The sequence below is a fragment of the Thermobia domestica genome, chromosome 9 (assembly GCF_964235325.1).
Source record: "Thermobia domestica chromosome 9, izTheDome1.hap1.1, whole genome shotgun sequence".
Classification (NCBI taxonomy): domain Eukaryota; kingdom Metazoa; phylum Arthropoda; class Insecta; order Zygentoma; family Lepismatidae; genus Thermobia; species Thermobia domestica.
This window is the reverse complement of record NC_137462.1, coordinates 221,536,847-221,559,802: the sequence shown is the minus strand read 5'-3', so window position 1 is coordinate 221,559,802 and position 22,956 is coordinate 221,536,847. Positions and strand designations below refer to the sequence as shown.

Below are 22,956 nucleotides of genomic sequence, written 5' to 3'. Positions count from 1 at the left end.
ATAGAACACTTTCTCAAAATACAAAGGGAAATTTCACTACTACAGAAATTAAATGAAATCTTTGGAAACGAAAATGAAATGAAATATTTGAGTTTTACGTCCCAGGATTGTGGATGCTAAGCTAAAGGAGACGGTGATGATGAGAATGAATAAAATAATAGAATGAAGAAAGTGGGAGAAAACTTGAAAAGCCAAGAAAACCCAAGCACACGATGTTTGTCTAACACAAATCCCACTTCAAGCTACCCCGTGGCTAAGCGGTTAGCGTACTCGCCTTTGGCGTGGGAGACCCGGGTTCGATTCCCGGCGGGAGCTGATGTGGTTCGGATTCCACGTTAATCAGTAGGTTCACGTCTCATATAGCTTCGCTGCTGAACGGGAGGTTAAACCAAAAATCGACTCAACTCAATTCAACAAATACCAGTTGATGCGAGCTGGAATCCCACTGCGAACCCCTACTAAAGAAATCCCCCTTCCCCCTTCAAAAGAAATGTTTTCAAAAATGCTGAAATCTGTGCTCCATTGTTTTTATTTAGGAGTGTACATTCCGAAGTACATCTCTAAGTGAAGCGAATCCTCACATTCTTCTCTTTGCAAATAAGTAAAGGGAAATTTTACTATTATTGAAATACCCCCTCTTAACCCAACTTAGGAGCGGAATAATCGGAAACGCTCAAATAAATGTTTCATTTTTAATTTAAAGTTGCCCACACGTCAAAAATTTGTAAGTAGTCACGCGACAGTTAAACTACGGAAGTGACCGCTAATAACAACTGAAAACGTCTATGAATAGGTTAACGAATATTTTACTTTCTCTATTCATGCAAACAATACTTAGTTAACAAAATTAACCTTTATGTACAGCAACATTTCAATTTGTGGTATCGCAAGTATCATGATAGTATCTCCTGCTTTAAATTTATCAATTATTTTCGTTTAGAGTTCATCAAACGAAGTGCTGCTCATGGGAAAATAATTATAGAACTTTTCTTTGTCAGAACTAATTATAGAACTTGTGTAAATCAATAAACATGAAAGAAAACTGCAGCTGAAAAGATAGGGATGGTATCGAGACCAGACGAGACGAGACTTTGTACAGTCTCGGTCTCGTCTCGGTTGATTAATAACGGTCTCGGTCTCGGTCTCGTCTCGAGTAAAAAATCACAGTCTCGGTCTCGGTCTCGTCTCGGTCGACAGATGCTTGTCTCGATCTCGGTCTCGGTCTCGAGTACTAAATCTCGGTCTCGTCTCGAAAGTCTCGAAAGTCTCGAAATAAATAGTGTGAAATTAAAATAGGGAAAGTATTATTCTCGTACAGTCTGTCGTTTCCGCTTATTTTTTCCTTTCATTTTGAATTAGAATTATGGTATGGTATACCTCTTCATAGCTAATTTGCTAGTGCTAATGCTTTTATTCCAGGTTCAAAGATCAGTGTGTATATCACCCTAAAACCGCAATAGAACCCATATTTCACTTTCAGCAATAGACGTTGTCTTATATAACCTCAGAACTGCCTATACAATTAAACTCTATTAAATTAACTCCAGTACTATACAGTAGTTTATTTCCTTCCTTTGAATCAGAATTGTTCAATACCTCCTAACGGATAACGCAACACATAGCAGCACGAATGTATTTAATCGTACCGAAATTGAAACTTTAGAATTTCTCATTATTCAATACATTCTGCTTTGACTGTAATTTTAAAAACAGAATATAACGTTCATTATCTTAACAAATAGGGTAAAGTATTACTACAATATACGTATTTTGTTTGAAATTGATGAAATGCTTTATTACCGTTTCACATCTCCGTGTTTAATTGACACTTTATAACACGAACGTCCTGAACCTTGTGGTGGGAGCTACTACACTCATCTTTGTTATGTGAGGTTTCGACTTGGATCACAAAACAAGTTAGATTCAAAGTCCGATGTTTCGCATAGTTCGCGTCTCATTGTAAGTGCATTCTGTTCTTATACTAGTTCATAAGGTCGTAATGCATTACGTAAGCACATATCCAGTGCCGTAACATAGATTAATCTTATTCTTGAGCTCTCAACGGTGCATGCGATCTTTATTTGAGAAAACTAATCTTGCGTTTATTACGTTGAAATTTTATAATATATACATATTATATAAGTATGTTAGTATACAGATAATTCGAGTTATCTGTATCTATTTTTTCTCACTCGCCAAAACAAGTGATTCTTAACTTTCTAGTTTTCTTTTGTATTAATTTTCGTAGTTTTGCTGCAACATGATGGATTGAATAGTTAAAAATAGGGCCTACTTTTTTCGCTCTATGATTTTCATTAAATTTTTGGATCCATTTTTACCCTACCTTACCTAGTAAAAGTTATATATTTAGTCTTAGTTGAGGAACCAGTTTTTCGCTTCTGTAAAATTACGAAATTATGACTTGGTTTAATTTACCTCCGAGGTCCAGATATAATAAAATATCACAATCATCATAATCAACCATTATCAATCCATTGCTGGATGAAGGTCTTTCCAAGTCTTCTCCACAACTATCTCATTGGCAATTCTTTTCCAGGTTACTCCTCCAGTGGCTCTTCATTTCGTCACACATTCTTGTATGCGGAGGTTTCCTAGGCTGTTTTTGTCTCGTGGTATCCAGTCTAGAATTGTTGTCGTCCGTCGATCATAATTTCTTCTTGCAATACGTCCAGCACACTTTCCAGCTCATATTAAATTATTTCATTAGCACCATCAGTATTCATTCCTATATATTTGGGCTACAAATAGTTCGAATTCGCTACTTTCGGAGTACAGACACAATACTTTTTAATCATCGAATCTGACAACACTGACTGAATGATTTAAATCAACACAATGTGAGGACCCCCATTTGGTCTAGCGGCTAGAACTCTTGATTTCGGTTCGCGTGGTGCCGAGTACGCTTTCCCGTAGGGGTAAAGTTTATCGACCGAAGTGGTTCGGATTCCACTATAATCATTAGCTCCACGTCTCCTGTAGCCGCCCTAGCATAACTGTGGGACGTTAAACTAAAACAAAACAAAACAAAAGTGAACACTGTGTATTACTAACTGTAAATTCTTGAATAATTGCATATAGCTATATGGTATGGATGGAGTTTGAGGTGGTCGGTGGTCAAACTAAAGCAAGTGAAATGTAATTAGGAGGCAATTAGAACTTTTAATTAAGCACGATCTTAATCTAAAGTGTACACCGGGCCTAAGGCTTAAGGGGAACAACTAGTGTTACTGAAAATGTATCAGTTACATTTAATCTCAGTTACAATTTGCATTTACATGTATTGCTGGAACGAAGATTTAAACATTAACATTATAAGTAGCCCAAATACTATGAAAAACATCGTCTCTTGAAAGCATTCTTGCACCATAAAACAAATTACGAGTAATTTTAAAATTTTTGCAGTTTATCTACGTCATTTGCACATATTTAGAATAACATTTAGCTATCTATTTACTGTGTATTTCAGATGTAAAGCATCACGGGCAATAGCCAATGGTGCGCGATATTCCACGCGGTGTTGCCGGATCATGGACTCCCCTTTCCCTTCTCGCTCTTCCTCCAGTTGAGGTTATGACACATACATTTGCAACATTATTCGCAATATAAATATACTATTCCAGCAAACTCAAGAATTTTGACTGTGCATCCTAGAAGTATATATAGCAATTAAATTACTTCCTATTAACTTTTCCAGTGGATATGCTAAACACTCGTCTTCAACACTACTTTCACTATCGTCTATGTCAGTTAATATTTCGTCATTGTCTGAATCTGAGTCTTGTAAATTTATTATCATGGGCTAAAAAAAAATGTAAACACAAAAAATAATTCTTCGAGACTGATTTCGCAGCACTTTATTTTTTATTTTTATTTTTTTTAAAGAAGGCTCCGCACTTGTACTCGGTTTGCTTAAAGACATTGTCAACTATAATTTCGGAGAAGAAGCGAACTACCACGAAAGAAAGTAACCCAGACACTGATGAATTCTGTTTATGCTAGAAGAGAACTTACGTTCCAACACAACTAACACCTTTGTTTCCTTCTCAGTTTTCATAACAAATAACTTTCTTGGGCTTGGTCTAAGTCACACAAAAACAATCCGTCTGATTCCTTAGCAAGTCCATATGATCGAGTTTGTTTTGGGTTACGATAATTTACGAGACCATTCAGACTCCTGGTGCTTTTGAATCCCTGTTGGAGGAGGAAAGAGGGAATAAGTGGTCGCATATATGTAAGGTAGTGAAACGTGAAGAAAAAAAAACATTCTGCGTTTTTCTGTCGAGTAAAGAAGAATTTATCCCGAAGTATTACTAAATTTCAAAACAATATTACGAACTTCCCATACTTTGTTCTTACGATGTTAGGCATATTGTGTTAGGCATTTGTCAAGTTTGTCAAAAGAAAAGGCGTTCTAGTATGCATAGTGATACATACGAGTCAGTGTCTCCATCTCTCGCTGAAATCTATTCACTTCTTCAAAGTTTGAAAACTGAAATCGGGGAATTAAAGAAAAATAATAGTGAAAGGGAAAAAGAGCTAGGGAAATCTTTGGATCTCGCGCACGAAAAACTTGATGAGACCATGGTGACAATCAAAAAGCAATGTGAGAAAATAAGTGAGTGTACTAAAGTAATAGAACAGTTGAAAGGTGAAAATTTGCAGCTTAAAAAACAACTAAAAGATACTCAAAGTGAAGTAGAAGAAATTGAACAATACGGTAGACGAAATGTAATTGAAATATACGGTATACCGGAAAAGCAGAATGAAGACACGTTTGAAATTGTAAAGCATATTGGTAGGGTATTAGATGTAGATATTAAACGTGAATCAATTGATGTATGTCATAGGCTTAAAAAACTCCCTCATCAAAAAGCTGGAGGTATTATTGTCAAGTTTATAAGAAGGGAAGATAAAGATAAATTCCTTGCGAGGAGAAAAGTAAAACGTAACTTGAATATAAATCAACTGGGTTATATGAGCGAAGGTATAGTTTATATTAATCAAAGTCTAACTACCTATCGTAAAAAGATTTTTGGACATGCTAGGAAAGTGAAACAGGAAAAGAATTATGCTTATTTATGGGTTGACAATATTGGGCGAATTCTTCTGAGAAAAAATCAAGGGGGTCCTGTAATTCAATTAAAAACTATGGAAGATGTTGTAGCATTGTCGTAAGCCATGGAACTGAGAAAATCTTTGAACATATGTTAAAGTCATGTATACGGATAAGATAAATAAATTAAATATATGTTATCAAAATGTTAGGGATTTAAGAACGAAAATTTATGATTTATATTTAAGTACTATAGAGTGTGACTTTGATGTAATTATTATGACAGAAACTTGGCTTCAAAGTGACATTATTGATTCTGAAATATTTCACAGTAATTATAAAATATTTAGAAAAGATAGGGTAGGCAAAAGAGGTGGTGGAGTACTTATAGCAGTTAAAAATAATTTCGTTACAACCAATATAAAAATAGAAAATAATCTTGAGAACTTATGTGCTAAGGTGAATGCATATGGCAAAACTCTTTATATAGTAACTATATATATTACGCCTGGTTCACTTTTAAGCCATTATTCAGATTTTTATAAAATATTTGAAGAAAATTGTTCTTTAACGGAAAATAATATCTTGGTATCTGGTGACTTTAATATGCCATTAATTAGTGGTACGGATTATGATCTTTTAAATGGGGATATGTACTGTAGATCTTTGGCTAATTTTATAAGTTTACATAATATGTTATCTTTAAATAATATAAAAAACTGTAATTCTAGAACATTAGATTTATTCATTAGTAATATTGGAAATGATGTTTTCGTACAAAGATGCGAATTTTCACTTATAAAAGAAGATTTGCATCATCCTGCACTAGAAATAATTATTCCATTCAGGGATCATAGCCGTATGCTGAAAAATGAAGTAAACTTTATTTTCAATTTTCATAAAGCTGCTTTTTTAAGAATGTATCAATTAATTCGAGATAAAGATTGGACTATCTTAAGACAACTTGACAACATCGAAGATGCAACAGAAACTTTTTATACGATAATGCGTGAAATAATTACTAATACAGTACCTAAGAAACGAGAATGTAGTGTAAAAAAGTATCCATGTTGGTTTACTAAAGAGATAATCGGTATGTTAAAATTAAAGGAGTATTATAGAAAACATATGAAAGGTTCTGCATATAATAGTGATATGTATAAAATAATGAGAAGGGATTCAAAGAAAATGATACGTAAAGCGTATGAATACTATGTTAAAGAAAGTGAGAAGGGAATTAAAGAAAATATAAGGTCATTTTGGTCTTTTATAAAAGGTAAAAGAAATAGCAGTAATTATAGTAATAATGTTATGACATTGAATCGTACTGTATTGGATACAAACAAGCAAGTAGCTGACGGTTTCGCAAATTATTTCCGATCGGTATATGATAAAAATGTAGCATCATATAACTGCTCTGACCCAATGCAAATGGAAGTAAGTAATACTTTGATAATGAATAAAATCTCGGATGAGGAATATAAAAGAGCCACTAAAAAATTAAAACCCAAGAAAGCATGTGGACAGAACGGAATTCCTCCATATCTGATAAAAGCATGTTCAGAAATTTTACATGACCCATTGATTACATTATTTAACTTAGTGCTTAAAACACAAACATTTCCCAATATTTGAAAAACAACTAGGATATCGCCAATTTTTAAAAGTGGGGATAATAGCAAAGTAGAAAATTATCGACCAATAACCATAGTTTGTGCACCGGTGAAACTTCTTGAACAAATATTATATGATCGTATTTTCAATCACATAAAAAGCTACATTTGTGAAAATCAACATGGATTCTATCCTGGTCGCTCAACAGTAACAAATTTACTTAATTTTACCCAATTTGTTCACGAGGTTATTCATAATCGTAATCGTGTAGATGTAATATATCTTGATTTTGCAAAGGTCTTTGACATGATTAACCATGACATACTTCTTACAAAACTTTCAATCTTAGGATTTTCATCAGAGTTACTCAAATTATTTATATCATACTTGAGTCAAAGAAAACAATATGTAAGTTTTCAACAATCAAAATCATTTTGCTATAATATGAATTCCGGGATACCACAAGGCTCAAACTTGGGGCCCTTATTATTCATACTCTTTATAAATGATCTGCCAAGGTATGTTAAGAACTCAAAATGCATATTGTATGCAGATGATGTTAAGTTGTATAAAGAAATACAAACGAATTCTGATATATTAAAACTCCAAGAAGATTTAAATAACATATACACATGGAGTATAAAAAATAAATTAAATTTTAACATTAAAAAATGTAAGTTTATGATATTTACAAAACAAAGAACTGTAACTGAAATTCTGCCATATTCAATAGGAAATCAATATCTGGAGCGTATATTTACATATAGGGACTTGGGAGTTACATTTAGCAGCGAAATGTCTTTTATTAAACACATTTCATTGATCACACAAGATGCAAGATGCCTTCAAGCAATTGGGGTTTGTAATCAGAAGCACTAAACTGTTTACGAACGTAAATGTCATTGGAACTCTTTTTAAAACTCTAGTACTGCCAAAATTGGAATATGCGTCAGTGATCTGGGCAGCTAAATGTAAGACTCAAGAAAATCAGATAGAAGCAATACAAAAAAGATTCCTAAGGTACTTATATTATAAGAAAACAGGACAGTCTGCTCTGGTAAATAAAATATCTTACTCTAATTTGTTAAGTGAATTTAATTATATTAAACTTTCTGCTAGATGTATCATTGCACAAGAAATATGTCTACACAAAATAGTAAATGGCATATTTGATAATAGTGAATTTTTACAATACATTAAATTTAATATCAGTGACAGAACGTTAAGAACAAGAAATCTGTTGTGGTATAAAACATCCAAAACAAATACATACAAAAATTCACCATTGGTCAGAATGTGTAAGCTGTATAATAATATAGCACAAAGTGTAGAAGAATTTGACCTTAATCTTAACCAGCAAGTGTTTATAAAATTAATCAAAAATAAATTTTTACTGAATAATAGTTCAGGATAAAATAATATAGGTGTAATTATGTACTTTATATATGTATTGATGTCTTCTTGCTTTCAAGTATATTTGGGTGTACTTATATGTGTATGTATTCATATAAAACCTATATACTTGTAGGGTATGTACTTCAATATGTGTACCTGGAAATATTCAGAAGCATAAACCATAACTGTTGTTTATAGCGATATCTATTATCTAATTTTGTGTATCTGAGAAGAATGTTTCTTGTCATTTTTGTGTTTTTGAGTGTGTTTTTTTTTTGTATTTTTATTTTCATTTTTCTTTTTAATGCTATCTTTTTTCTTTTTTTAATTTTTATCACTTACTAATCTAGTAATTGTTCCTTTAATGTATGTAATAGATTGTAAGAGCCTTCTGCAAATGGAGATTTTTTCTCTGTTGAAGGTAAATAAATAAATTTATATATATATATATATATATATATATATATATATATATAAATGAATCAGATTCCAAAGGCGTGTAGCCACGGGGGAAAGGGGGGCCCTGTCATTCCAAACTATTTCCAACTCCAAAATGAGGTTCGTGGTATGTGTTTAATAAACTTATTTAATAGTTAATGCAAATGAAGGACGTTTATAATAAAATTGAATTTTTTTAAAAAAAATCAAACATCATCAATACGGTTTCTGTACCTAATTAAAACAACTAAAATTAACCATATGCTTTATATTCACATTTCCCTAACTGGGGCCACACCGTATGAACTCTCTATTAGATTATTGCATAATAATATCTGAGTTGATATTTTTTCGAATTTTTTTTCCTTTACTGTTTTAACCCATATAAATACAAAGTCAGATAAACAGACTGCTATAAACAGCATTTGTTTTCTTATGAATAGGTTATTGATTCATCTACAATCCGGTTTTTGAACTCAGTACTGTCAACATCCGTCTTTTTATAAGGTAGCATCGTGAAAATATAACATGTGTATTGTATGTATGGTGAGTTAAAATGCTTTCATATTCTGAAAGAGATCATTTGTTCTCTTTTAAATGTGTGAAAAGCTTTCCTCCCCCTGAAAGTAATGTTCCCCTAGAACAACCTGCTGGTTACACCCATGATTATTCTCTAATAAAAGTTGAGTTCTGTTTCCAAATTGAAGAAAAATCCACTGGAAATTAGACTCATCGCTCGTTTTACTAATTGTTTTATATGGAAAACTTTAAAAGCGTGTATCATAACAACCAGTTGACATAAGAAGATGTAGTTTTCACGTATGTGTTCGTAATTCTTTTCTCTACTTCGTAAAGTGAGCAGTTAATGTGCTAATACAATATTTCTAATAAGCGCCTCTGGTATTGTCAAGATTCGCAGTAGCGCGAGAAGTCAGCGTGCAGGACTGCTTGTCGCGAATTGTCAACACCGCTCAAAGCCAATTGGACGCCGCGTGAAGCCAAATCAAGGCCATGCCGCTTATCATTTGAAATCTGTTATAAGTGGGCAACACTGCTTAAAATAATGTAACTGCGACTTGTTGTAATTAAAACCACCAAAAACTGTTGTAATGTTATAGAAGCAAAGGAAAGCAATAATCATTATAAAAATTTAATAAAAATGCGTCATTTTAAGCAGTATAACGATCACTACCAATGTGTTTGGTATCTCTGAAACGATTTGAAATAACAATTGTTGTAAATGGCGTTATAAGCATTTAAGTCTTTTGGAAGCATCTGCATGATGAGATGTGATATACTGTGATCATATACTGTGTCCGCGGCTATATATATATATATATATATATATATATATATATATATATATATATATATATATATATATATATATATATATATATATACAGGATGGCCCATTTTAATCTTTCCACGGGGATATCTCGAAAACGGTTGAACATAATGAACCGAACAAAAACTCAAATAGGAAATGCCATGGGGCACACCGAATGGTGTTGTCGCGGCGCCTCCCGGGGCCGCCTTTCATGGGGTACCAGGGCCAAACTTTAAAATCTTAAATGGAAACATGGGGCGAGTAACACCTCGTTCCATAGATATTTAAAAAGTAAAACGTGTTGTAGCAAAAGATTTTTCACATCGGTCACCGTTTTCAAAATGGCCGCCAAGACATGGAGCCTGTATCAGATAAAACGTCCAGTACCACTAGACCCCTAATATGTAAATAGTTGGAGATAAATGAATAGAATAAAACCAGTGAGGTGCCGTAAACTATAATTTTACGTCTACGCGATTGTCTACTGTAATCTATACGTAATCTACATTACACCTTTTCCTGTGTAGACTATGTAGACAACCACTATCAAATGTAAGGAAGAATTTCGTTGCTCGTTTGTTCATATTTCCTCATTCAGTTGTTTTGCTTCGGTGCAGCGCAATCTGATTCGGCCTAGTTGCTTCGATTTAGTGGCAAATGCAGCGAGTCGATTTAGTCGTGCTACTAAATCGACTAAGTGTAAACGCCCCATAAATCTCACCTGTGGGTTTTCAGTCTTGAATCTGCTGTATTTGCCAATTTTTTCTTGCATATTTTACAAAATGCATAATATTTTTCATTTTCCTTCATCAAGACGAAATTAAGTATTCGAAAGTTACTATTCGCTGGTCTAGGCATTTTATTTTGTACGCAATTTCGCAAGGTAACGACAAAAGAAAGCTCCTTTATTGTCCACGACGCCATATACGTGTTGACATATTCTACATGGTCTACGTTGTTTACATTGTCTACGCATAGTTGACACGTAAACGTTAACGTTTTTTACGCGTAGACGCACATCTCTGAATAAAACTCGTATAGGAAAGCACAGAGGGTATTTATCATTCCACGGCTCGAATACAATGCAACGGAGAAAAGTATTATTAAAGTATAATTGACATGATGCAGAAGAGGAAATGATAGAAAATGATCTTTCCGACCTCTGTCCGTAAGTAAGTGAAGCGGGAATGAATGGTAAAATATCAAATGAGAACCTCACTTTTTATTTGCAATAGATATGGTTTGTCTCAAACACTTGTGTATACAAATGACTGGTATTATAATGAATAAAAATAAAGTGAAATAAGGTGAATAAAAATAAGGTGAAATTCAAGCTTAACAACATTTTACCCGCCCCTTCGCCTCTGATAATTTAACGCATTGCGTGCAAGATTTTTGGGACATATCTGCATCAGTATGTACAGTTTCGTTACTAAGGATCACAACTGAAATTACCGTTGAAAGTTATTCGGAATGTAACTGTGGACATCTCAGTGAAACTCATATTCTACCACATGCAAGAAGACATAGAAGGAAAAGAAGCGAACCAATATAATGCAGACGACTGTTGAACAAAATCAACGTTTGTAAACATTGTTCTAAAATTGTATTGTTCGACAAATTGGTTTTGCATTTCAGTTGATTCATTTTTGCATCAAACTATTGCCTGCAATCAAAATGGAAGGTACCATTTAACAAGAATTTTACATACTTTATCCCATTACAGAGACATTAATCTCTTATAAAAACAAATTTCAAATAAGTATGTTTCGTAGATACAATTTACAAAAACTAAGGCTTTCATTTGCAATTTCACTGATCCTTCGCGATACACTCACTTACGGAGCGAGGTTGGAGCGATTATTTTCTAGGAGTTAAATTTGTTTCTTTCCATTATGGCACTTTCACTCTAATCATCTATTCGACTGTTGCAATATTCCCGAGCTATAGAATGATAAATACTCTCTGTGGTTTCCTATTCGAATATTTGTTCTGGTGTTTTCATATTAGTGATACTGGACGTTTTAAATGATGCAGGTACCATGTCTTGGTGGTCATTTTGAAAACGGTGACCCATATGAACAATCTTTTGCAACAGCACTCTTTAGTTTTTAAAGATATGTCGAACGAGGTATCATTCACCCCATGTTTCCATTTACAATTTTGAAGTTTCGCCCTGGGCCCCCATGAAGGGTGGCCCTGGGAGTCTCCGCGACAATATCAATCGATGTGCCACATGACATTTTCTGTTTGAGTTTCTGTTCGGTTCATTTATGTTCAACCGTTTTCATATTAGTGGTACTGCATGTTTTACTGTATCCGATAGAAGCAACATGTCTTGGCGGCCATTTCGAATACAGCGCCCGATATGAAAGATCTTTTGCCACAACGCTTTTTAGTTTTTCAAGATCTATCGAACGAGGTACCACTCACTCCTTGCTTCCATTTAAAATTAAAGTTGGGCCCCGGGAACCCATGCAGGGCGGACCTGGGTGACACCGCGACCATATATATATATATATATATATATATATATATATATATATATATATATATATATAGAGAGAGAGAGAGAGAGAGAGAGAGAGAGAGATTGAGAGGGAGGGAAAGAGACAGAGAGAGAGAATTCTATTCGCATCAGCAGTGGATTTTGTTTCGGGAGAGGCTTGAGAAACGAGTGAGAAACATTTGCGTTGTACGTGCAATGCAAAAAATTATCACAAATTTAGTTCGGGAGGGGTTTGAGACCGATAACCACCCCCCAAATACGCCCATGTACATCAATCAACCGTTCTTATATTATCTAACACAGCAACGAAACAAATTTTGAGTGAAGGAAATTTTAGTATTTATCTATATCAATATTCGAGACGAGACCGAGACTTTCGAGACTGACCTAAGTCTCGTCTCAGTCTCGTCTCGATTTATAGAGGTATGTCTCGGTCTCGGTCTCGTCTCGGTATTTAAAAGTCCGTCTCGGTCTCGGTCTCGTCTCGGTATATAAAAGTCCGTCTCGGTCTCGGTCTCGTCTCGATAATTCGAGACGAGACCGAGACGAGACCGAGACTGGTCTCGGTCTCGGTACCATCCCTATGAAAAGAAAATGAGCTGTTTCCTATGTCTATGTAAACTGGTTCGGCGTTGGGCTAAGACGCCTGCCCGAGTTCGTTGCGAGCCCGCAGCAGACTTTCCCGCTCGTCTGAACTGGTTGATCTATGACGTCCGCGCAAGTCTGCTGCGACTCCGATGTGGGCCCGCAGCAGATTTTCCCGCTAGTCTGAACTGAGACAAACTGTGGGCCCACGTCTCACATACCCTCGCTACTGAAAAGTTACGGTAGATTTCAATAACCAAACCAAACATTAATCATATTCCATCACCATCCGTAAAAATATGGTATTTCACAGTACAAAATGTCAAACTTTTCAATTTTTCACAAAATTAGTATGTGATAGATGAAAGGTAATTATAGATTTGATTTTCTCCCTTGGAAAAATACATAAGAAAAATGTTTGCATGTAAAAGACAATGTTGCACAGTGTTATTCCCTACTAGCAGCAACGCCCGTTCTTCACACAGGAGAATAATATTTAATCATGATATTTGAATGGGAAAAGGAAAAGAAAGGAGAGAGAAAGAAAAGAAGGAAATAAATAATTAAGGAACAGTGAGGTCTTCAGCGCTGCCCTTGTGAATATAAATGATATAAATAAATAATAATAAGTAAAGATTTGGACGTGGATCCTGTCACTATAAGTGAAATAAATGACGAAGAGCAAGATCTTTAATGTTGTTCTGTACATATGAGTGAAATAAGTAAATAAATAACGAAGAGCAAAGCCTTCAGGGTTACCCTGTCAACTCCAGAGCCAACTAGCATATCTCTACTTGCTTGAACTTCATCTTAAATCTCATCCCTTGGTTCGATCTCCATCCAAGTAAGTTTGTATTGGACATCATCCTGTCCATTTGTTTTCTTGGAGTTCTCTCGTTTTCTCTCACATCCTCATTCCACCAATTCTTCCATCGTTATTCACTTTCCTTAATCATATGTCTCCTAATCATCTGTCTTTTTTAGCCTAAAAGACATAATCGTGGGACCTTAAACTGAAAGATTTCGTTTCATTTTTATTTCTTAAATCTCATCTGTGTTATCACCAATCATCTTTGGAATCCTGAAAACTATGGATTCAACACTAATATCGGTCACTCTAGGCATATTATCCTCCATGACGATAAGGGCTAAACTCGGACTTCAACAGCATAGCAAACGTCAAGGAAAATTATAGACTAGACACTAATATCCGTTGTCTTACGCATTTACCTTCTCTTTTATGTAAATCTGCGTTACAAATATTAATTTCATACAATCAAAGAGGTTTTAGAAACAGCTAAAGGCATGCATGGATTTTGACACCCTGCCAATACCTCCGGCCGAAAATCTGAAAAGCTATATTCTACGCGATTAGACCTGGTTAAGATATATCTATGTATAAAAATTGGTGGTTCTAGGTGATTCCTTTCTATGTGAAACTGTAGTTTATATACAAATTATTGTATTAACTAGAATTAAACACTCGTCGCCATTCGATCTTATCATCTGGTGTTATTTAAGCCTGCACAACGAATGTGTAGTGAGTTGCAAACAGGCAAAACGTTCTTCAGAAATGTACATGAATTTTAACCCCCCTCCCTTCTAATCGAGCCTCTCAAGATGTGATATCGAAAAAATAAATATTTTTACGACTAAATCTTTGCATACATTTTGCCGTCTCTTGGTTACACCTTTCTATGAAAAAAGCTTATGGCAAACACAAACGCCCATATTATTTGATTATCATTAAAGAAGAGGGATAATCTAAGTCAGCAATTCGTAGAATTTAAATATGGTAGGTGACAGGAGAACCTCGGAAAAAACACTGATATTATGTCGACTACTAGAAGCGCACATTGCCTGGGATTAAACCTGTAGAACCTCGTGCTTGTAAATAGTTCAATTTTATTTAAAACTAAAGATCAACATGTCTTTGTTTTAAGGAGTCAGGGGACCGCGCTGAAAACCTATTAGTACAACGATGCAATGGGCTACAGATAATAACTTTGTGCTTCGAAACTTCGAAGGCTGGGAAACATAAGTAAATAAACAAATAACATTATTTTCCTTTATGTAGTAAAAGTAAATAAAAGCTTGTTAAAGAACTGGAAGAGACCTGAAGAAAATTTGCAAGCAGAAAGTGAAATACAACGAATAATAATAATAATAATAATAATAATAATAATAATAATAATAATAATAATAATAATAATAATAATAATAATAATAATAATTTAAGTGTTGCGAACAACTTATAAGCAAAAATACAGCACTTATAAAATATTATATATTAAAACCTGGCGCAATAGGCTACAAGCAAAATGATGATTATAATAAATTATAAATCAATTGTAAACTTAGCAGGTCAGGAACTTTGCCAGAAAGTAAAGATGTACAAATTCTTTAATTCAAAATGCTTTCAACATCAAGATAAAAAAATAATCAACGTTCTAAAATGCTATTTTCTAAGCAACGTAGTTAAAATTTGATTTAAAATACTTAAATTAGTCTATTTTTCTACACTTTCATCCAATATTCATTACAGTACTTATTTTCTAATACCATTTAAATGAATGAGTTATCGAATTTTTTTTTTTTTTTTTTTTTTTTTTTTTTGTGAAACCGACTTTGGAGTCTCCAATAATTCAACCAATATTCATAGTAACGTTTGTCAACAGAATTTAAACCTATGTCACAAGCAATGCGGATAGTGTCCTCACCTAAGTCGAGCGGCTGAATTCGAAAATAAAATCGAAAATAAACCTATCGGATTAGGTTTTCTTGTGACATGGTATCCCCTCCGTATCAAAATACTCTAAATTCCTTGGAAACACTACATATGGGTTATTCTGTTGTGATTCAATTTAAGCAATTTGCAGTCGAAATAAAGGGGAAAAAAGTCAAAGTATGTACTAGGAATTCTGATACATGCTCCTGACAAGTAAAGGGTCCATATGGATGAATCGAGTTGCGGAATGAGACATACTGCGCCTGATAGAGGATGTGCAAAGTTATAGCGGCTGAGCGGCATAAAAAAAAACGGAGGGGGATGGGGTCAAAGTTGGTGGGAGAAGGGCTGTGCTATGTTATAAAAATACTTCAAATAAACTGTTGAATCGTAAAAATAGTGAAAGATAAACAGTGCAAACGGTAGTAGTTTCATATATTGGCAAAAGAAGAATGGGTAGAGTAGATCACGAATCTCCACCGCCATCTTGAAATCCGCCATTTTAAAATCTATGATTTTTTTTTTTTTTTTTTTTTGAAATGGAAAGATAGTCATATGATATATCAATTAGGGTCAGCATGTTCTCAAAAAGTAAATTATGAACTTTAATGATCGTTATCTGTGCTTATTTGGAAGATTTAGGATTATCTTTATAGTTATTTACGGAAACCTAGGAGCCTGATATTCGTATGTTGAAAGTTTGGATTATCACGGAAACAAATGTAAGTTAAACATCCAAGCCAAGAAAACTAACAGTGAAATTTTATATCCAAGTTGCATAATGTTACATTATTATTTATGACATTACTTTTAATTTGATTCATATAGTTCCAAAGAGAACTGTTCTGGTCTCGAAAAACCGTTTCTGCATTTTTCTTTTACTTTGTTTTCTTTGCGCTTTTGGTCGGAAACAATGTAGAGTTTATATAGCTACTTTTTGTTAAATGACGTACTTACTAATAGACCAAAACCCAAGGAAATATGACAGATTGGATTGCGGTTATTACGTGCTGTACGTAGACCACTAGTTTTTTCATCATTTGCTATAATTCTCATTGAACTTCCTTTGTCCACCTTCGTAAGCAATAGCAACTTGGGACAAGCATAGCATGATATGTGGATGAAAAGTGGACTTACTACAGTCGAATGTGTTTTCGTGATAAGCCAAACTTCAACATACGAGTATCAGTCTCCTAAATTTTCGTAAATAATCATAAAGATGATTCTAAATCTCCCAAACAAGTGCAGATAATGATCACTAAAGTTCATAATTGACTTTTTGAGAACATGCTGACCCTAATTAAAATATCACATAACTACCTTTTCATTTCAAAAAATCTCACAGATTTCAGAATGGCAGATTTTAAGATTGCGGAGATACCTGATCTACTCTGCCCATTCTTCTTTTGCAGTATGTGAAACTACTACCGTTTGCACTGTTTATCTCTCACTATTTTTGCGACTCAACAGTTTGTTTGAAGTATTTCTATAACATTTCATAACCCTTCTCCCACCAACTTTGACCCCGTCCCCCTCCATTTCTATGGCGCTCAGGTGAGCTGTAACTTTGCACATAAACATATTTTCACATCCTTTATCAGGCGCACTATGTCTCTTCCTGCAACTCGATTCATCCATTTGGACCCTTTGCTTGTGAGGTCCTGATTCAACTCAATCCTTTTTTTTTCTGTTGAGTAATTATTGTTATCTATTCTAAACATTTTTGTTTCATCTATGTACAAAATGCTTTAGAATGTTTGATTTTCCGGGTAATCAATTATAAATAAGGAGAAAAGAAGGGGTCCTAAAGGAGACCCTTTGAGTATCCCCTTCCCTACTTGGCCCTTAGTAGATGATACATTGCCAATGTTTACCCTTAAAGTTCTATCTCACAGTTAGCTTTCAAACCATCTAATATATGCTAACGATAATCTGATATTAATTGATAACTTATTAAGAAGTAACATGGTCAGTAAATCCGAAAGCTTTTGACATATCGATATACGCCAAATCTTATATAACATCAACCTGTAAATTACTTTTTAATGTGAAGTCAGTTAAACGAAAAAGATTAGTTACAATCTATCTGCATTCGTAGAATTCATAGTTTCTAATATGTTCACAATCACCTGATTTGTAAATTATCACAATACATTCGTTTCCATTTTGAAGAGAATATTCCACTTCTTAATGAAATATTAAAAATGTTCGATAAATCTATTGTTACATCATTACTACAGTTTATAATTATACGCTGCGGAGTATTATCTGGACCAGTGGTAATACTCTTTTTAATTTTTCTGTTTAAATTACATCAGTTTCCATGATACTCGGAATACAAATCGACATACCTAAGTTGCTACTAAATTTTCTCAAATTCATAACCTCATATTTTGGATATCGAGTAGAAACTAAATTAAAAGACTCTTGTAAACAAGAATTTTAGGAATGATCCAAACAAATGGATCAAAAGATTGCGATCTTGGACAAGAATTTTAAGAATGATCCAAAACATGCATCAAAGTTTGCGATCTTGGACCAATAATTAGTTTTTGCGTCAGGGGCACAAAATCTTTGAACGGCCACTAAATCGAGTTTTCGTATTTTATATGGAATAAGCACATCATACTGAGTTAAATGATTGTTTGGGTTTAGCTACACTATATGTAGTTCTCCAGATATAATGCGTACAAGAAAATTTTTGATTGAAATATATTGGGTTTTCTATTCAAAACTATTTATTTCGAAATATCAATCGTCTCTGACAATGACATATTATTATACTTCATCTGCCTTGGAATTTGTTTGTTATTCGATTTTTCTTAATGTTTTCCAGAAGTATAAATTATCCTTATTAATAGCCTACTGTTCCCCAAAGTTGAGCGGTAAAATATTCTTGCCTCAAGATATTTCTTTCTAACAATCTTTCTAACCTCGGAATACATTTAATATCAAATATTATTGTTTGACTGTTTGACCTTTAAAAAGTATTCAGTTTATTATTACTATTATTATTAATGACTTTAGTTTTCTGCTCATCCACAGATCCTTATATTCCTTATTATTATACGATTTATTACGTATATGATCGTCAAGCACATCATATATTTTATCATACAAGTTTCCTGTCATTTCGTTGACATTTTTTGCATGACCATTGATTTCAGTTATTGCCTTTTTTTCCGTAATCATTTCTTTTAAAATCATAATTAGTAGTCTGATATGCGTTCTTCCTTGAGTCTATTATTTTTTTTAAATTATTATACTTCAGGTAGATACAAATTGTGTGTGAAAGCGATCAACTTTCGTTAGTGAAGCAACATTATGGTTTGTTGTGCTAATAGTAAGAAGAAGGAGGAGAAAAAGGAATAATTTTAATATATTTTTACTTTTTCTCCTTTGATGATAGTGTTAACAGTGTTAGTTTAGAGGCTCCAAATAATTTCTTATAAGGGGAATTCTACCGATTTCTCATTTTAAGTCAGCAGCGTAGTCACAAACACACCAAGCGGCTAATAATTACAATTTTATATTTATCTATCTGTATACTAACCATTATGAGTTTTATACAGCATACATATACTAGCCTAAGAAGATCATAAATATAGTTTTGGAAGGCGATGCATTGACAGCTCTTTGTCGGCTAAAATGTGCCCCATATGGCTGGCAAGATTCACATTCTTTTCAGCTTTTAGTTAGGTATTGAAATAATAACGAAATTAAGCTAATAGATAAAACAAAATACAGAACAATCTTCTTTCGACTACAGTTTATGAAATACTCTGGTCGGTCAGATGGTGCTCTCAGCTCTCAGGAGCTATTATTTCTGGTTTTCTGAAACTAAATTGGTAGACTTAATTCAGGTAGCTCATCAACTGCCTAATGACTCTGGGTAACTGAAATATTTTACATAGTTCTCCCGTCAGTATCAAAATTGAACGCGTTAACAATTTCGCTAAATAGAACTTAGTAATATATTTTTCTTTAACTAAGAATCCACTATCTTTCTCTACATACTCGTAATGATAAATTTTGATGGATATGCTAGCGAGAAAAAGTTCAAAAAGATTAAGAATATAGGCCTAGTGCGTTTCACTAATTTATTAAAATCTTGTGAAAAATTAAAAATAGAACTTCAGGAGTTTAGTTTCTAAATATGACTGATTTTTTTTTAATGATAAATTAATAAAAGTTGGAGCACTGGGATCACAAATGCTTACAGCATGTAAGCAAAATCCATTTTTCATATCGCTCTACAAAGGGGAGCTTGAGCCGGATCAACCCTCAGATACGCCACTAGTCTTTTCAGGTGAAGGAAATAAATTATTACAACTGAACTGATGGACTGACTGCACTTCAGGAAAGCAGTATAATAAATGGTGGTGAAATAATTAATGAGTTGCTTTTATTGCTTGTGTACAAGAGCATTTCAGATCTTGTTTAGGGAGGGAAAGAGGGTAAGATTCTCTACTGACATAAGTAGACGGATGGATGGATGGATGGATTGGAGTTTAGTGTACCTTTCAGAACCAAGACTATATAGGTGTGGACCTATATTTTCATTTGAATTCCGAGCCACCGTAATGTGCTCAAATTTCAAGGCTTTATCACCAGGAATCGAACTCAGAACTCATATACCAAATGTATGCGTACTAGCCAATAGACCAGCGGGGATGACCGATATAAATAATTTCACGTTTCCCTTTAGTATATTACTTTATATATCAAACTCAAGGGGTAAAATGCTTCCCCTGAACTACCCTAAATGACACACTTGTTTATGCGTGAATAGTTCTTGTGTGAGTGCTCTGGGAAGCTATTGTATTGTTATTATACGAAATATGTTCCTCGCTTTCCCCACTATATGTTCCGTTTTCACTGTTACAATATATCGTAGCGCTTAACTAATACACTTCATTTCTAGCTTTGAACCATTAGGTGTTCATAAAGGATTTAAGCCAAACGTTGAAACGCAGTATTCTGGGTACCTGCTCTCCTGTCAGAAAGAGGTCGATCGACTACAAATCTTCAGTAGAAATCTTACTGCTAAATATATTGTCCATTATATCCACATTTTGTAAATAATGTACGTATTTTCCTGAGAACTTGTTATACTGTACTGACTTATTTCTCACCAAACGTACTGAAATTTAAAAAGCTTTTCGGAAAACGAAACGCAATTTTCGTAGCTATGTGCAATGTTATCTATATTATCTATACTCAAAATTTATTTTGCGTAAAGAAATTGCATTTATGCATTAGTTTGCTTAAATTCAATCTAAGCATCTAAGGGGGCGGGGCTCCCTAAGCAATGAGGAATACAGCTGTGTAGCTATAACATGTCATTTAAACACATCGGTTGTGCTTCACAGAACGAAGGAAAAATAAAATAAAACGAAGTACATAAATTATTTTAAATGGTCTATAATAAAGTAATCATCGTCGAAGTATTAAAAAATCTAAATATTGTTTCTGATTTATCTTATTTATAATCGTAGGATCAAAATATCCGAAGTTTGTTCACTTAAAGTAATATTGTCCTTTATAGTCCTTATCCAGCTGTCAAACTTTGTACCGAACTGATCATTAAAAAAATGTTGCATAGAATATATATATACATCTTCCATTTTAAAGTTAACCTGGTACTCCACAGTATGGATTTCTTCATTGTAAAAGCAAACTTCTCTTAGAGTTTAAGAACACGAAAATTGGCTGGAAATCATTATAATTCCGTGAGTAGGATACATATAGATAAAAGAAACCTGAAAATAAAATTTAAATTAGGTCGTAATGAAGGTTCACAGAACTTCAATTAGCAGATGATTGAAAATGATTACAATAACATTATTTTAATTATCTCAACTAAATTACCTTTTAAAATCTTGATAATGTGAGAAAAAACATAATTGATCTCTTGATGTTGCGGTTCAAAATGCGTATTTTCGTGATTACCTAGTACTCTAACGTTGTTTGAGCAAGTAAGGAAAGCAAAATGAATTGATTATTTAAAAAATAGAATCAAACTATTATGAATTAGTGTATTAACAATGAAATTCATTATAAAGTCGATATATTTCACAAGCAAAATAGGTTGTTTGTTATTTCGAATCATTTTCGGGATTGGGCTAAATTAAACTAAATAAAATAAGATACTTACATGGAATGAAGAGAAGAAATACACATGGTACAACGTAAAGAATTATCCAATCTTTCATATTCTTCTTCAAAACAGTAATATGTACATGTAGGTTGTGTTTTATTGCTCTCATATAGATTACACCAGGATGCGGTTAAAACCTCAAAGGAGACACACACAAATAGCCAAACAGATATCACACGCAATTAAAACTGCAACAACACTCCATCACAGAGGATATTTTTGACACAATCACCATACACACGGTTAAAACCACGACAAATAATAAGGGGCCAAGCCCTGGGACACAACTTATCACTTTCTGTATTCACCACCTGCACAACGCTCACTGATCAGGGAGAACAAGACGAACGCTTCGCCTCGCTTGCCACCCATCTAAAGAGGAGAGAATATGGCAAACGACGCATGCGTAAAACTATCTCCCCTTCTCATCAAATACCCCCTATGGAATAGAGTAAAAAGGGGAGAGAATCAAAATACAAGAAAAACTGAAAGTTTCCCTGCGTGGAGGGAAAAGATGCTAACCAATAGTTTGCAAACTGAAGTTGCAGAAAATCTGCTAACACTGAACATTTGAAAAAAATAAAATAAAAGAGAAAAATCTTTATTTAAAATGATGGTAGAACATCCTTACCCCAATTTGATATTTCACACCTCTCTTAATGTTACCATTATTCGTCTATATTCGTACTTCAAGTAAATTAGACTTCATGGCTATATTTTCACAGATATTTACCTATGTACCAGAATTTTGCAGAAATATTTGCAGCCACTAAATTATTGTGTCTGGACGTCGCCAGATGTACTAATGTGATTTAGTACGTAATCACTACTGTAAATACTTGCAACACAGATTTCTAACTAGTATGTAGGGTCACTTTAAGGCGATGCAAAACCGAGTTGCCACAATTCTTTAGGAAGTATTTACTTTAATCCTACTTTCAATATCGATTTATGTTTAATAATATTTAAGAACATTGAAATGAAGTGATAATTCATTCAATACATCTAAACTCTGCACTTTCTTACCAGGTAATGAGATTTGCAACAGGATTAAAATTCTGTTATCTCCTCTAATGACGTTTAACGCTCATCGATAGCCTAATGACTACCTTTTGCTGTACGA

General features: G+C 33.8%; 1 protein-coding gene across 1 annotated transcript in view; it reads right to left on the bottom strand.

Moving 5' to 3' along the window:
- The window catches only part of LOC145660610 (uncharacterized), a 70,272-nt gene extending 48,073 nt beyond the window's left edge, over nt 1–22,199 (bottom strand). The window contains exon 1 of the mRNA XM_081725872.1: nt 21,831–22,199. The gene's annotated coding sequence lies outside the window, so the exon portion shown is untranslated. The remainder of the gene's footprint in view (nt 1–21,830) is intronic.
- Between the last annotated feature and the right edge of the window lie 757 nt (nt 22,200–22,956).